This window comes from Perca flavescens, chromosome 13 (assembly GCF_004354835.1).
Source record: "Perca flavescens isolate YP-PL-M2 chromosome 13, PFLA_1.0, whole genome shotgun sequence".
In the NCBI taxonomy this organism is placed as follows: Eukaryota; Metazoa; Chordata; class Actinopteri; order Perciformes; family Percidae; genus Perca; species Perca flavescens.
The window spans coordinates 24,655,781-24,667,230 of record NC_041343.1 but is presented as its reverse complement, the minus strand read 5'-3'; positions in this window follow the sequence as shown (position 1 = coordinate 24,667,230).

Genomic DNA, 11,450 nt, shown 5'->3' with positions numbered 1-11,450 from the left:
TGTGTTTTTGAAAATAATTTTTACAAAATAAACATCCACATGGTAATTCAGAAATAGGATACAAAAGGTAAAATGTCACAAGTTATAAACCAGCATTCATCTATCTTTTTTTTACTTTCTTTTGTCTATTTGATCAGATAAAAAACAGACATGCTGGCAAGGCCCCATTTCAAATGTTCTTCCAAATGCAGCCATCTTTTGTCCTTCTTAGGTAGACACAACCAGTATGCCCTTTACCTCCCTCAGTTTCCACAATCTATTCTGTGTGGGTCGGTATGTTTTTAGTTGGAGCATTCAGGGATCCTTGTAAATTTATAAAGTCAACAACATTAACAAATAACAACAACAAAATACATTGCAATGAAAGCCAGGCAGAAACCTCCTATTTTGTTTTACATGTCAGCATTAACGCATTAATCGCGATGCAATGCAATGCCGCCATTTATTAATTTATTTTCACGTCACTCTGCCATAGTACTTCCTCGTAACACAACCTGCTGCTGCAGGAATAGCAACGCAGATTTCTGTGCCTCATACCGGTGCCACTGATATGCCTGCCCTTCTCTCTGATGCTCTGAAACAGACGTTACAGGCAACAGAAACATTGCTGCAACGTTAGCCTACCGCTAGCTAGTAGCTGGATTAAACATGGTTACAATTCTGACAGCTAACGCTAAACGGTGTAAAGTTTGTCTGTATTTCACTGTAGAGGATTCTGACACCGGGATGTAACAATCTGCAGCTGCCATTGTCGGAAAAACACAGTTCAATGAAACTGGTAACCTACAGCCTCGTGGTGCATTCAAAGTTATTGTTAAATGCCCTTTTCCCATCTGGTGGTTGTTTTTGTCGTTCAACAGCTATTTACTAGTGAAATCAGTTATTGTTATAGTTATTACATTATTATTAAATCATTTAATTTTGACCATATGGCCTTAGCAATAAACAAGCCGTTCTTTAATGTCGCCAACTGTTGTTTAGTACCCTTCATTTTTTTTACTTTCTTAAAAAGTATCGGTTCAGGCATTGTTAAAGCACTGGTACTGTTTTAAAAGTACCACTTTAGCACCAGTATCCAAACCAAACAATACCCAACCCTAATATTGACTCTAGATTCAAATGTGTGACTAGATTCACACATTTTCTTTTGTTTACAGTAAATAAATAAATAATAAACAAATACAAATCTTAAAATCAAGTTCATAAAGTCACTTTCTTTGCATTCATTGGATTCAAGACACACTGGTAAGAATTGCTTTCCATTGTTAATATGTACTTAAAAAACAGTTCTGAAATGCAAAACAATAGAATTTTAATCGTGATAAAACATGCGATTAATCGTGATTAACTATAGAAATTCAGCGATTAATCACGATTAAAAAAAATTAATTGTTTGACAGCCCTAATAAAAACTTACTTTACATACTCTAAATGATGTACACTGTTCTTAATCCTGGCATTTGTTCACAACTTTTTTCATATGTGTATAAAGTACAGTGCCTTAGCAACCACACAAAACACCTTAGTTACCATCTACTGTAATCATGCCCTACCAAACACCTAGCAACTTCCTAGCAAATGCACAAGCACAATTTTCTAGCTGGCTTTGGCTATATGGATGCCAGTGTATGTTCGTCCACTACTTTTTTCTATGACTTTTCCACACTTTGTTTTCCCAATATCTCAACATGATATGTAATATACATTTGTTTAAAGATCATATCCAGGAATCTATTGCTGGAGCCGATGTATTGTTTGTTTCAATTAAAAAGTGTTTTAGTAATCGAAAATGTGTTACCTTCTCTGGATAATTTAACTCACCAAGTAGTTTCCATGTGTGGAAAATAAAAGCTAAACCTGGACCCAGTGAGAGAGTGTGTGTATGTTGTTGAATGCAACACAAACACGCACACAGACCCAGAGTTTGTACATTAACCTTTTCGTGGAAGGAATTTCCTGAAATATTGCTTCTCTAACATGCAACTTGCATGCCAATTAGGCAAAAACAACTAAATGGCCAGGGAGAGAGAGATTGGCATATGTTCTGGGTCAGGCAGGGATCAATGTCAAATGGCCTGGTTAACAGCATACAGCTGACAAAGTCATTCATTTCTGCCGGCGCTCAACTCTGGACGCACTCTTTGTGTGTGTGTGTGTGTGTGTGTGTGTGTGTGTGTGTGTGTGTGTGTGTGTGTGTGTGTGTATGTGAAAGAGAGAGATCTGGTTGTGTGTCATTGTGCTGCAGTAACAAATGCCTGCTGGATGGGGAGGAGGCACTCCCACCCAAGAAGCACATGAGTGTCAACTTGCACAATACTTTACAGCATATCTCTCACGTTAGCAACACTGAACACACATACACGAATGCATACACACACACACACAAACACACACATACACTTGCTTTTCACTGGATGCTTTTCTGAAGTGCCTGGCTAAACAACAGTCAGGCATGAAGTTTATTCTCACTTCCTTTGTCTTAAAACTGCTGCAGGTTAGATGAATCGATGTGACACGACTGACAGCTGAGTCCTTGAAACTCGTGATGCTGCAGCAGCTGTTAGCGTTGTGTTACAGATTTTTAACTCCACAAGTTGTTATACAAAAGCATGAAGAACACCCCTCGCATTGTCCTTTGCTGTGTCACATGCATCAGTCTGTTCTCATTCATTTTGTACTCATACCTACGGAAAGGCAGGCAGCGAAGTTTATATAGCGACAAAGTCCACGTAGGGAGGAGGTCGGGTAGATGTTCATGTCCCTTATGGTGCCAACCAATAGCCAACGTTGACTTATTTTAATTTACTTTTGTTGGGTAACATACGTACTTAACTAACGGCATGTACGAAAGTTACGTAAGAAACTTATTTTACTTATTTTAACCCAAACCATGACCTTTTCCTAAACCTAACAAAGAAGTGTTGTTACATAAACAGGTTCTGCACTGCAGGGGCTCACGCAGGTGCACTGATCACTCGTGCCGGACATTTGTAGGAAATACACGAAATATTGTGCATAACTTTTCGTCAGAAGTCATACAAACCGATATTTTGCATGCATGTCACTGGCCAAACTGGTATCCAGTAAATGTGGCTGATTTATGGATTTACAAGATTATTTCACTACTTTTCTGGTTGGGTTCACTTGCCTCTCACAAAGCTCCCAGCCTGGTCACCCCCACACCTCCTAATTGCTGCTGATATTTGGGTGTAGAGAACAGTAGAGCCACTGATCCATTAACTGACCAGGCCCAGCTTGATTGGCTCCGGACAAACCCCTGAAATAGCAGGATTGGCTGTCAGCCAAGCGCCCATTTCCTGTGTGTCTGAGAGGAACTCTCCAGCCACCGGGGCTCAAATGCATTTCCTGACTGTGTATAAAACTTTTATTAATGACCAGGAGTGCATCAGCAGCTATACCCACTCGCCCACACTCACTCACTCATAGACAGAGAGAGAGAGAGAGAGAGAGAGAGAGAGAGAGAGAGAGGCATGATGGGAGTGAAAATTAGTTGCAAAGAGACACAATGTGAGACAAGCAGGGGAGGAGAGAGGAAGATGGTGTGTGTGTGTGTGTGTGTGTGTGTGTGTGTGTGTGTGTGTGTGTGTGTGTGTGTGTGTGTGTGTGTGTGTGTGTGTGTGTGTGTGTGTGTGTGTGTGTGTGTGTGTGTGTGACAGACAAAGAGAGACACTGATGGATGGATCAGGAGATGGAGAGATAGAATTAAGTGAAACAAACCAGAGCCGAGACATTAAAAGAGAAAGAGAGATATATAGGGAGGAGGTTTTCTGCAGGCTCGCAACCTACAGTATCTCTTACAATCTAACTTCATTACACACCTTAACACTGCAGGTCACTCAGTGCACCTTGCCTTTCCCAAAGACATAATGTTGATTTAGATATGTAGGAAGGGTTTTCCTGAAAAATCAGATGACCAAATGCCTGGAGTCCAACAACTCGACATAAGTGGCTGCAGAGTTCATTATAGTTTGCAATATGAAAGTGTTCAGATAAATGTGAAAAATACTGACCACTTTACCTTTTTTTTGTGATAGTTTCTTGCCATTTCCTTGAATTTGTCTGAGGATTTTGGCGTCGGCGTCAGTTCGTCACACTTCAGTGTGACTTTGATACATCCATCCATCCATCCATCCATCTTCGTCCGCTTATCCGGTGTCGGGTCGCGGGGGGAGCAGTTCCAGCAGGGGACCCCAAACTTCCCTTTCCCGAGCAACATTAACCAGCTCCGACTGGGGGATCCGAGGCGTTCCCAGGCCAGGTTGGAGATATAATCCCTCCACCTAGTCCTGGGTCTTCCCGAGGCCTCCTCCCAGCTGGACGTGCCTGGAACACCTCCCAGGGGGGGCGCCCAGGGGCATCCTTACCAGATGCCCGAACCACCTCAACTGGCTCCTTTCGACGCAGCGAGCAGCGGCTCTCTCCGAGCTCCTCACGGATGACTGAGCTTCTCACCCTATCTCTAAGGGAGACGCCAGCCACCCTCCTGAGGAAACCCATTTCGCCGCTTGTACCCTGGATCTCGTTCTTTCGGTCATGACCCAGCCTTCATGACCATAGGTGAGGGTAGGAGCGAAAACTGACCCGGTAGATCGAGAGCTTTGCCTTCTGGCTAAGCTCTCTTTTCGTCACAACGGTGCGATAGATTGAATGCAATACCGCACCCGCTGCGCCCGATTCTCCGACCAATCTCCCGCTCCATTGTCCCCTCACTCGCGAACACAACCCCAAGGTACTTGAACTCCTTCACTTGGGGTAAGGACTCATTCCCTACCTGGAGAAGGCATTCCATCGGTTTCCTGCTGAGAACCATGGCCTCAGATTTAGAGGTGCTGATCCTCATCCCAACCGCTTCACACTCGGTTGCGAACCGATCCAGTGAGTGCTGAAGGTCGCAGGCCGATGATGCCATCAGGACCACATCATCTGCAAAGAGCAGCGATGAGATCCCCAGCCCACCAAACTGCAAACCCTCCCCACCCCCGACTACGCCTCGATATCCTGTCCATAAATACTACAAACAGGATTGGTGACAAAGCGCAGCCCTGGCGGAGGCCAACCCTCACCTGAAACGAGTCCGACTTACTACCGAGAACCCGGACACAGCTCGCTTTGGTTGTACAGAGATTGGATGGCCCTGAGAAGAGACCCCTCACCCCATACTCCCGCAGCACCTCCCACAGTATCTCCCGGGGGACCCGGTCATACGCCTTCTCCAAATCCACAAAACACATGTAGACCGGTTGGGCATACTCCCAGGCTCCCTCCAGGATCCTTGAGAGTGAAGAGCTGGTCCGTTGTTCCACGACCAGGACGGAATCCGCATTGTTCCTCCTCAACCCGAGGTTCGACTATCGGCCGAACCCTCCTTTCCAGCACCTTGGAGTAGACTTTACCAGGGAGGCTGAGAAGTGTGATACCCCTATAATTGGCACACACCCTCTGGTCCCCCTTTTAAAAAGGGGAACCACCACCCCAGTCTGCCACTCCTTTGGCACCGTCCCAAACTTCCACGCAATGTTGAAAAGGCGTGTCAACCAGGACAGCCCCTCCACACCCAGAGCCTTGAGCATTTCTGGACGGATCTCATCAATCCCCGGGCTTTGCCACTGTGTAGTTGTTTGACTACATCAGTGACTTCCGCCTGGGAAATCGGCGACAATCCCCATTATCCTCCAGCTCTGCCTCTAACATAGAGGGCGATTAGTCGGATTCAGGAGTTCCTCAAAGTGCTCCTTCCACCGCCCTATTACCTCCTCAGTTGAGGTCAACAGTGTCCCATCCTTACTGTACACAGCTTGGATGGTTCCCCCTTCCCCTCCTGAGGTGGCGAACAGTTTTCCAGAAGCACTTTGGTGCCGACCGAAAGTCCTTCTCCATGTCTTCTCCAAACTTCTCCCACACCCGCTGCTTTGCCTCTTTCACGGCAGAGGCTGCAGCCCTTCGGGCCCTTCGGTACCCTGCAACTGCCTCCGGAGTCCTCCGGGATAACATATCCCGGAAAGACTCCTTCTTCAGTCGGACGGCTTCCCTGACCACCGGTGTCCACCACGGTGTTCGTGGGTTACCGCCCCTTGAGGCACCTAAGACCCTAAGACCACAGCTCCTCGCCGCAGCTTCAGCAATGGAAACTTTGAACATTGTCCACTCGGGTTCAATGCCCCCAGCCTCCACAGGGATGCACGAAAAGCTCCGCCGGAGGTGTGAGTTGAAAGTCTGTTGGACAGGGGCCTCCTCCAGACGTTCCCAATTTACCCGCACTACACGTTTGGGCTTACCAGGTCTGTCCAGAGTCTTCCCCCCCCCCCTGACCCAACTCACCACCAGATGGTGATCGGTTGACAGCTCTGCCCCTCTCTTCACCCGAGTGTCCAAAACATACGGCCTCAGATCAGATGAAACGATTATGAAATCGATCATTGACCTTCGGCCTAGGGTGCTCTGGTACCAGGTACACTTATGAGCATCCCTATGTTCGAACATGGTGTTCGTTATAGACAATCCATGACTAGCACAGAAGTCCAACAACAAACACCCACTCTGGTTTAGATCAGGAGGCCGTTCCTCCCAATCACGCCTCTCCAGGTGTCTCCATCATTGCCCACGTGCGTTGAAGTCCCCCAGCAGAACAATGGAGTCCCCACTGGAGCCCCATGCAGGACTCCAGTCAAGGTCTCCAAGAAGGCTGAATACTCCGAACTCCTGTTTGGTGCATATGCACAAACAACAGTCAGAGTTTTCCCCCCACAACCCGCAGGCGTGGGGAGGCGACCCTCTCGTCCACCGGGTAAACTCCAACACAGCGGCGCTCAGCCGGGGCTTGTGAGTATCCCCACACCGCCCGGCGCCTCACACCCTGGGCAACTCCGGAGAAGAAAAGAGTCCACCCCTATCCAGGAGTATGGTTCCAGAACCAAGACTGTGCGTGAGGTAAGCCCCACCAGATCTAACCGGTAGCGCTCCACCTCCCGCACCAGTTCCGGCTCCTTCCCCCACAGAGAGGTGACGTTCCACGTCCCCAGAGCCAGCGTCTGCCGCCCGGGTCTGGTCCGTCGAGGCCCCTGACCTTCACTGCCACCCATGTGGCATCGCACCCGACCCCAACGGTTCCTCCCACAGGTGGTGGGCCCATGGGATGGAGAGGGAGTTGCCACGTAGCTTGTTCGGGCTGTGCCCGGCCGGGCTCCGTGGCAAACCCGGCCACCAGGCGCTCGCCGACGAGCCCGCTGTCTGGGCCTGGCTCCAGACGGGGGCCCCGGGCTTCCTCCGGGCAGGGTCACTCCATCTCTGCTTAGCTTTTGCATTCGGGTTTTTGAACCATTCTTTGTCTGGCCCCTCACCTGAGACCACTTTGCCTTGGGAGACCCTACCAGGAGCACAAAGCTCCAGACAACACAGCCCTCAGGTTCACAGAGACACACAAACCTCTCCACCACGATAAGGTGATGGTTCACGGACTTTGATACAGTGTAAAAAAAAAGCACGCATAAGGATATGCAGGTGTCAAAGACAAAATCCTCCTGCTGGGGACCGAGGTAACATTTTGACCACTGGCAACTTTGGCAAACTATTTTCCCTATAAAAATAAGGGAACATTTCAAACATTTCTTTATTCCACTGAACATACACTTTTCCAAAAGGCAACAGCTCACAATAGGCTAAAAAACTAAAAAAGCATTTCTTATGTGCTCGTGGCTCGCCATGTTCAGGCCAATCAGGTTGTTGTGCTACAGTACCATAGACAGTAAAATGAATGGCCCAACAGATCCTGTTGCTCTGGACGGAGACCAGTGAAGTATATTAGATACACTTATCTGGTGATGGCTGAGCGTTACTACGCAGCTGCAAACTGAGCTTGCCGATGTAGATGTGACGTGAGCAACCTGTCTGAAAGTTGTAAGTCTTCTGGTAGCTGTGCCAAGAGAAATCTCAATCATTCCCAATCTTGCAGAGATGGCACAGGCTAATTATTGCTAACTAACATGCTAGTTAACATTAGTAATTAAACTAAACAGCTAATGTAAGTTGAAAATGCCTGCGAGCTTCTCCTGTACTATATGGTAATTCCTCTACTATGCGATAGTAAGTCGCGTGGTTATGACACAATTGTTAGCCTACTTTTACAAAAACGTCTGCTACGGAGCTAATGTCAGATACAAGGTTTTATACATTGTCGTGTTTCTTTAGAAATAAACAATGGACAAATAGTCTTTAAACACTTCAGATGTAAAGTTATTCAATGTCACCCCCTGCTTACCCCCTTGTACAGTACATGTAAAGGGCACATATTGCTAACAGTGTACGACTAAAAGTGTCCAAATGGGACCTGGCTTGTGAACTTTGGTTCCACATTACGAGCATTAATTTACATACTGTGTAGTCTGGGTTCGGCTGCATGCACAAGACCGTGACCTCCGTAACGTGACGGTTCGGCACTGATACACAAACTGTTACAGCCCTAGTAGGAATTAAACAAATTATTGGCTGTCTGCCCGTGAACCTGAATGACACAAAAAATACAATCTTCATGCAACTCTTGGTGGCTCAAGCAGTTCGACAGCAGTTCGACCTGTCTCTTTGGGAAAGCAACTAACAAGGAATACAGTGTTTGCTGTCACTCGGAGTGGGAGAAAAACCAGGCTTAATATTCACTGTGAGAGGGATTATCTGTTGAGGACCAGACTCTACCTGAGGTTAAGTTTGAGCAGGAGAAGCTGAGAGCTGTGAGAGAGAAACAACACTATGTGGCCTTTCATCACGCCATAAAATGTGAATGGGGAGCTTCAAATGTGTATTGAGGAGCATAATTACATCAAATGGATGAAAGATGAGAGCTGTCAAAGCTTTCCTGGCAGGGTGGAGAGACCAAGGAAAAGAGATGGGGGAAGAGAGAGAGTGCGATGACTGCCGTGACTGGTGGAAAACTGAAAATATCCAGACTGATTAGATGCAACCTGGACAGCCATCCGGATCTGGTAACCCAAGAGGGTTAAGCTCTTTCATATGTAGCAACAGATCCCGGCGGTATTATTGCTGTTGTTGAAAAAATGAAAAAAAAACTGCTATTAAAATAGCAAGTTTGAAGCTGTTTTGAGATTACAAATTTAATTAATGTAATGGTCTCCAAATTAGGATTTAGTCTTCTGGTTTCAGTAGTTGGTAATAGTAATGCTGGTTTTAAGATATGTCAACAGTTTTAAAGTGACATCTTATCACTCACATCAAAATACAGATGGACCATTCATCTTCAACAAATTAGTTTACACTCATACTCTGAGCCAGAAATCTCCACTTTAGTAGCACGTACATTCACCAAACTTCCAGTTTCATTAAGGTTTGTGCAGAGGGGTTTGATCATTTATCATTCATTTATAGAACATGTTATTTATAAAAACAGGTCGAAATTTCTTTTTTTTGTATGGCTGTTGACAGTATTTTCTGATTTATGGAGCGATAAAAAGAGAGATCTAAAATTCCCTCCGTAAAAACATCAACACATTCAGTCTAATATGTCAACAAAATTAAACAAGAATTTCAAACTTGGCTTCATCCCGTGTTAAGAGTTCTGTTCAGGAAATGTATGCAGATTAGCACATATTTAATTAGACAATGCCTCATTTTCATATTTAAACATAACATTTTAGAAAATTTGTCATATAAAATATGATGTGATGTCGTAATATAAGTAATCAACTGGGGAAGTATCATGGTGATATTAGTTAGAATTTTTACCCCATTCACCGGTAGTGTCTTAAATGAAGTTTGTTTCTGCAACATCAGTGGTCAAGTGAGAGCTTCTAGAAACAGGGACCGCTGCCTTCTTTTAACCATGAAAAAAAATGACATTATATTATTTGACGCTTTCATCCAAATCTGCTAACAATAAGTCCATTCCACCTAAAGGTGAAAAAGACAAGAGAAATATGAGAGAAAAAATTGAAATGCAAATAAATGTTAGAAAATATAATGTGATTATTTCAAAACTTTATTCTGTACTGCCATTAGATTTGCATCAGTGTAAGCTGCAGGCTTTTCAGCTCTACAAATGCCTGGCTGTGCCGTAGTGAAAGGGGGGTGATTTATACATGCACACACACACACACACACACACACACACACACTTCTCGACCCAACAGCCAGGCAGGGGGCTTCGATGGGTCGTTGACCCCAGGCATGGGGCCTGGTTTCTGGGAGAGAGAGGTCGATAGGCCTGGCTGTGTGGGGCAGAGGGGGTCAATAAGGGCGAAAGACAGAGAAAATGTGATTTTCATTTGCCTTATTGTTGTATTTGACCTATTCCACATTGAAGATGCCCTACTTTTTCATAGATAAAATCATTTCATACTTTGTGTGTAGTCTTTTTATTGTTAATAATGTCCATTTCATCATTCAGTTTTTTGCAACAATAGCTATAGGGATGAACAATTAATCTAAATTTTATCGAAATCGGAATATGGACTAGTCTAGTCCATCAGAATATGGACTAGTCTGATATGGACAAATATCAAAATCGCCCATTGCCTCCATTTTTGGGAATCATATCACAATATCAATCAAAATAATAACAAATAGATATGAGGATGTATCACTGTGTAATGGAACTTCTTGCTGCATTCCTGTCAAAGCATTTCCTTTCTGGGTCTCCTCCAGTCTTTTGTCATGCACATGCACACAAAAAGCATATTTCCAGTTTCTGTATCCTATTCACCTTTCAAAAAGTCTGATTTAATATTTATCTTCTCTCAAAATTAGTAGTTATGAAGTCTTAACAGCCTCCCAAAATGTCTAGTTCAAATCATTAACAAGCCTCTCTCTGTGTTGCCATCTTTTGTTGACGAATTCACAATTTTTTGCCAATATTAATATCATACTTCCATTCATGCTAATAAAGCATATTGATCTGATTAGAGAGAAAGAGAGGGTGAGAGGAAGAGAGAGAGAGGCAGACCTTAGTGCGTAATGGGGAAGCATTGATTATGGCTGTTAACTCTGGCTCTTTGATGTGGATAATGCAGTCTCTCTCTTCCTGCCTCTGCACTGCCTTTACACTCTAAAACCCCCGGGCCTCAGAGGATATTGGATTTAGAGAGAGAGGGAGAGAGCGAGAGAGAGAGGGGAGAGAGAGTATACGTCAGACTTAGTAAATAAGCTGCTTGAATGGGACAGAAAGAAGTTGTAGAGAGCCTGTGGTTGTGTGTAAGAGATTATGTTAACTTTTTCGTATGTGAAAAAGACAAACGTGCATACACAGGGGGAAAAGTGTGCGTGCAAAATTAAAAGTGTTTGTGTGTGGGAGAGAAAGTTGGAGATTGTTCTCCAAAGAAAAACAACAGCAGTTGTTTCAACAAAAGCCCCCCAAAGACACGTGTTTACGTCAGGCCGTCCTCACCAAAAAAAAAAAAAAAAAAAAAAAAGTCTGTATAGGTTGATTG